The sequence below is a fragment of the Nannospalax galili genome, unplaced genomic scaffold (genome assembly GCF_000622305.1).
Source record: "Nannospalax galili isolate Female #2095 unplaced genomic scaffold, S.galili_v1.0 scaffold1014, whole genome shotgun sequence".
NCBI classification, from domain to species: Eukaryota; Metazoa; Chordata; class Mammalia; order Rodentia; family Spalacidae; genus Nannospalax; species Nannospalax galili.
Window position 1 is genome coordinate 2028181 of NW_008335824.1, and position 6000 is coordinate 2034180.

A 6000-nucleotide genomic window follows, 5' to 3' on the forward strand; every position below is an offset into this window, starting at 1 on the left:
CACTGCAGTTTTCTTGTTTTCCAAATACAAGTCTCTGAACTGACTGAAGTGTTTCAGAACAACCATGCAAAGAATATGTAAACAGTCTTTCTTTTCTTTTCAATAGTTTACCAGGCAATGTGCTAAAAGCTTACGTGTAAAACCTGATTTAATACTATAACCTTCATGAAGTAGTGCTATTATCTTTACTTTATATGTAAAATAAAGGAAATCAACAAATTTTTTAAGAAGTATTATATTTGAGGAGGAAGCATGGAAATTTATGTCATGCTAATTAGTAGAGGTGATAAACATTACCATTGAAATCTACCCAATGACTTCATAGACATACACAGGTGCCAAGGATACACTTGGATAAGTGCAACCGATTATGACTAATAATAATCAGATGCATACAGATTAGAGATGCATGCGCCAACATTTCAGTGTTAGTAGCAAAAACAATGAGTCTTTCTGCAAGGAACAATATGTTCTAAAGTGAAATGGGGATCTTTTTTAAAGGTTAAAAAACTCATTCCATTTTATGTCTTACAGGGCGTATACTGAGTTCAATATTGTATAACTGTATTAACTCAACTGTGAACCTAGAAACTTGCACTCACTTGTGAAAGAGATGTATTCTTGCTCTGGAGTGTGTTACTGAATATATTAAATCTGTAGTGAAATGCTTCTTCTAATCATGTAGTTATTAAAAGTTAAAAAAAACAATGAAAAAATATATTCATACATGTAAAATAAAAATAAATGTAAAAAAATATAAAGGAAACAAAACAGGAGACTGAATGATATGTCCCAAACCACTCAGGTAGAAAGTTATAGAGCTAGGATATGAATCCAAGAAGGCAGGCAGAAACTTGTCTCTCCAAAGTTAAATACTTCACACTTATGTCCATGGACATATGTATCTATGTATAGAGATGCTATGATATGTATACAAACACAAATTCACACTACACATCTATATATCTGTAAGTATAATTTATGTGCAATTCATAGTAGCCATTTCAAAGCCATTTTTGTAAACATGTCATGATACTTTGAAGACATTTTTAATGCCTATAGTTTGATTCCTCATGGTATGGAATTATTTTTATTTCTTTGGTGTTTCTACTGATGTAGTAAAAATTTAACTGAAAGAAAATCATTGGAGGACTGGAGAGTGGCTCAGTAGTTGTTAAGAGCACTGATTGCTTTTTCAGAGAACCTGGGTTCTGTTCCCAGCACCCACATTGCGGCTGACAACAGTGTAACTCCAGTTACAGGGAAACTGATGCCCTCTTCTGGTGTCCATGGGCATTTCACAACATGGGTGCACTTACATACATGCAGGCAAAACACCCACACTTAAAAATAAATTAAAAAAAAATTTTTTTTAAGGAAATCATAGCCCTTAGGATGTGAAGTCAGAACTCAGCCTACCTTGACCCCTGATGAGTTTGTGTCAGTCACAGACTTGAACTCACAAACCACATAGGCTCAAGGTTGGTACTCATTCTTACAGTGGCTTGAAAGTGGTCTTTCACAAGGCCTCCTTCAAACTCAATTGTTTCACCCTGCAGGAAGAGGAAGAAAACAACAGTTAAGAACTGGAATGCTTCATGACTACCTGATTCATGGCAGGAGAGACAGGAAAGCCACTCCCCGATGGACACTCAGTGGCCTTCTTGATCAAGGGCAACACTGCTCTGTGGCTCTCTTAGGTCCATTTCTTTTATTCCTCTCAAAGACACTAAGTACCGTTTTAGTATCACAAAAGATGCTCACATTTACATTGTTGCTTGAAATCAAAACATGTTAGTTAGATGCATTCAGTTAAATCAAACAACCTCCAATGAAGGCAAAAATTCAAGTTCTGGGTATCTCAGCAAAAATGCCAGAGAATGTCCTCTTTCTTTTCCTTTTTAAACAACAAATTAACCTCTACAGCAAAAGGAAATGGGAAGCAGAACTGTTTTAGATGCTTTTCATTATCTTTGAATCTTCTTATATGGTGTGAGGTAGGTGTAATTTCACAGATGAGGAAACAATGTCTCTGGAATGTTAACTGAATTGCTGGAGGTCACACCGACTAGTTTCACAGCAGGACCAAGATGTGGATGTGACCGTGTGACTCCAAAGATGTCACTCATTCTTTTACTGGCTACACGACAGTTTGAGTCATAGTCTTATTTTATCTTTGCTTCATTGATTCAGCAATGAAAGCAGTCAGGCCAAGATAGTCATTAGTAATTTAAGCTTCAGCCTATCTCCTGAGGAAGCAGGAAGTCTTCAGCCTGCAGTCTGGTCAGCTACATAGGTCAAATTCACTGGGTAATTACTGAATTCTATCTTCATTTAGTCAGAGTACCTTCTGCCAGAGAAGGTCGCCACTGTAGTATAGTTCTCCTAGATTCTGAATAGGTGCCGATCCGATAATCTAAAAGCATCACTTCAAACCAGTCAAATTCTAGATCTTCTTTTACCATTCCCCACCCCATTCAAAGAAGTCAGACTTATAGCAGATCATGGTTTATTAAGCACATTTTATGTGTTAGTTAAAATTACAGTTTACTTTGGCTATAGTTAATGGATTCAAACATTACCATAAACTGCTTAGCGTACTCCAGTGGCAAATGTTTGTTCTATTAAATTCTACATAATTCTATTGCTAAAATCAATTTCTAAATTCCAACATAGCAGAGAATACACTGAGCAGGTATTCTAAGAAAAACAGCAACAACAATTTTTTAAAAGACTAGAGCCAATTAGGGCTGTGCAGCATACCTTAGCAGAGGCACTTCTTATGTTGGAGGTACAAGGATGGGACTATGACTGTGATCTTCCTGAAACTCAGAGCAAGACCATTACATGAAATTTACAGAAGGGTGGGAGGAGTAGGCAGTGAGATGTGGACTTTAGGAAAAAGAGAGCCTGGGCCTCTCAAAAGCTGACACAGATATAGTAAGGAGAGAGACGAGCTTCTGGTCTAATTTTTAGTCCACAGAGGAAGAGAGTTCATGGAAGCTGAGTTTTGTTCAGGATCCATTGTTGTGGCTTGAATGTGAGACATCCCTCTTAGGCTCATGTATTTGAACCTTTATGGAGTCCACCACTGATGGTGGTATTTTGGAAGGTTGTAGAACCTTCTTTAGAAGGTAAAACCTTGTTTGAGGGAGTGGGTCATTGGTGGAGGGCCTTGAGGTTTTATAGTCTGGCCCCACTTCCTGTCTGTTTTCTGCTTCCTGTTCCACCAAGTGGGAGTGAGTGAAAAGCCTCAGCCGCTCACTTCAGCTACCATGGAGCCACCTTTCTTTTGTTTTTTTTTTAATTAAACAAAATTTAATTTAATTTAATTTTTAATTAATTTTTTTATTAATATTTTTTATTTTGTGGGGGGAACACATACATGGAGGTCAGATGACAACATGGAGCAGTTGGTTCTATTCTTCCGGCCTGTAGGTCCCTGGGATTAAACTCAGGTCATCAGATTTGGGGGCAAGTGTCTTTATCCAGTGTGGTGGTTTGAATTGCAAACGTCCCCCATAGGCTCATGAATTTGGTCTCTAGTTAGTTGTGCTGTTTGGGGAGGTGCATTTGTCAGGGTTCTCTAAAGAAACAGAACTGGTAGAATGAATATATATGTATAGCGGTTTATCAGATTAGCTCACAGGATAGAGTCTGAGTACTCCAACAATGGCTGAACCACAGTGGAGAGACTGAGAATCCGTAGTCACTCAGTCCACAAGGCTCAGTAGTCCCAATCTAGTGCTGAAGGTCTAATGAATTCCAAAAGCTTGCTTGTCTTCAGTCTATAGCAGCAAAATGAACTCACCAGCAAGAGAGAAGGCAAGCGGCAAAAAGCAAGCTTTCTCCTCTCCCATGGCCTTTTATGTGGGCTGTCACCAGAAGGTAACACCCACATTTAGGGTGTGTCTTTCAGCTTCAGATGATCCAATTAAGAAGATCTCTCTCATTTCAGTTAATCCCAGATCCAGTGAAGTTGACACCCAGGATTAGCTATCACAGGAGGTTATGGAACATTTAGAATGTGGAGCCTTGCTAGAGGCTTGCTTGGGAGTTTAATATAGCCTTTCCCCATTTCAGTTTACTCTCTCTGCTTTCTGGATGTGGTTGGAGATACAATCTCTCAATTTCTGCAGCCATGCCTGCCTGCTACCAAGCCATTCCCATCATTATAGGCATTAACCCTCTAGAACTATAAGCTAAAACAAGCTTTCTTCCTTAACTTGCTTTTGGTTATGGTGATTTATCACAGCAATGAAAGTGACTGATAGCATGTGCTGAGCCATCTTGCTGGCCCAACCTACCTTTTAATATCCTACCTTCCATGTTAAACTGTGTCCCCTCAACTGTAAGCCAAAATAGGTCACAGCAACAAGAAAAGTAACCAGCACATCATCACAGATTTAGCATTTTCTTAAGTGGAAATGTACAGGTAAGTTTATCTTTTAGGATGGTGATTAAGAGCCTCAAGTATAAAACACTTGTTACTGGGCAAAGATTTAGTTCTTTCCCAATACCAGCAGGACTCTATTTGCATAGGAATTCTTACCAGCAGGTGTGCATTCCCTTCACAAGCAGAGGTATGTTCTCTTAATGGATGAAGGGTGCATGTGAGTGTCTAAAGTATTTGCTGTCTACTGGTGCTTAGGTGCCCTCTCCTTCCCTTAATCCTCTATTATTGGATAAACAGATCAGAGACTTGGTGTATTGCTTCTTCTTCCCACATTTAATCTGACTCATGTGCTGCTGCTGTTATTGAGAGTGTGAATGTAGCATTACATGGTTGCAAAAAAGAAAGGCTTGATTAGGAGTTTAACCAGTATTCACTGGAAAGAGTGCGATTCAGAGAGCATCTGAGGCAACATAAAATTTCAAGGACTGTTTAAGAGATTTTAGACATGTTTACTTCTCTTTCTTAATCATAAGAAGTTACTGGAGATTTCTAAATGCAGAATTAAAAAAAATATTTTATTTATTATTTTTTAAAAAATTATTCACTTAATAACCACATACTTAGAAGAAGCATTTCATTATAACAGCATTGACATATTCAATAACAATTTCCAGAGCTAAGATGCATCTCTTTAATGAGATTTTAACCTTTAAAAAGATCTCCATTTCATTATTAAAATACAGTTTCATACAGAAAAAAATTCGTTTTTAATGCAATTGACACTAAGATGTTTGCACATGCATTTTTAATCTCTATATATCTAATTATTACTAGTCACAGTTGGTTACTTTCTGAGCTCCTTGGCATCTGAGAATGGGTGTAAAGTTGTCAGGTAGATTTCTATGGTAATATTTTTCACATCTAGTAATTATTAAGGAGCAAATTTTTGTGCTTTGAAGAATTATTATTTTTTAATCATTATACTTTTTAATTTTTAATAACTACATGATTAGAAAAAGCATTTCACTACAGCTTTAACATATTCAGTAACACACTCCAGAGCAAGAGTACATCTCTTTCACAAGTGGCTGCAAGTTTCCAAGTTCACAGTTGAATTAATAGTTATACAATACTGAACTCAGTAGAAGCCCTGTAAGACATAAAATTGAATGCATTTTTAACCTTTAAAAAAGATCCCATTTCACTTTAGAATATACTGTTTCTTATAGAAAGACTCATTGTTTTTGCTACTATTACTGAGATGTTGGTGCATGCATCTCTAATCTGTATGTATCTGATTATTACTAGTCATAATCGGTTGCACTCAGATCCTTGGCACCTGTGTATGTCTATAAAGTCGCCAGGTAGATTTCAATGGTAATGTTTATCACCTCTACTAATTAACATGCCATAAATTTTTATACTTCCTCTTCAAATATGATCCATTTTTTAAAATTTGTTGATTTTGTGTGTGTGTGTGTGTGTGTGTGTGTGTGTATGTCACACAGAACATCCCAAACCACCTTATCCAACTGTACACCCGTGTGCTTGACCAGTTTTATGTCTTCATTTGGGAAATGTTGATTTGGGTTCTTGCACATTAT

At 37.1% G+C, this 6000-nt stretch overlaps 1 pseudogene; it reads right to left on the reverse strand.

Annotated features, from left to right (window-relative positions):
- The window catches only part of LOC103732031, a 78773-nt pseudogene that overhangs the window by 41917 nt on the left and 30856 nt on the right, over window positions 1–6000 (reverse strand).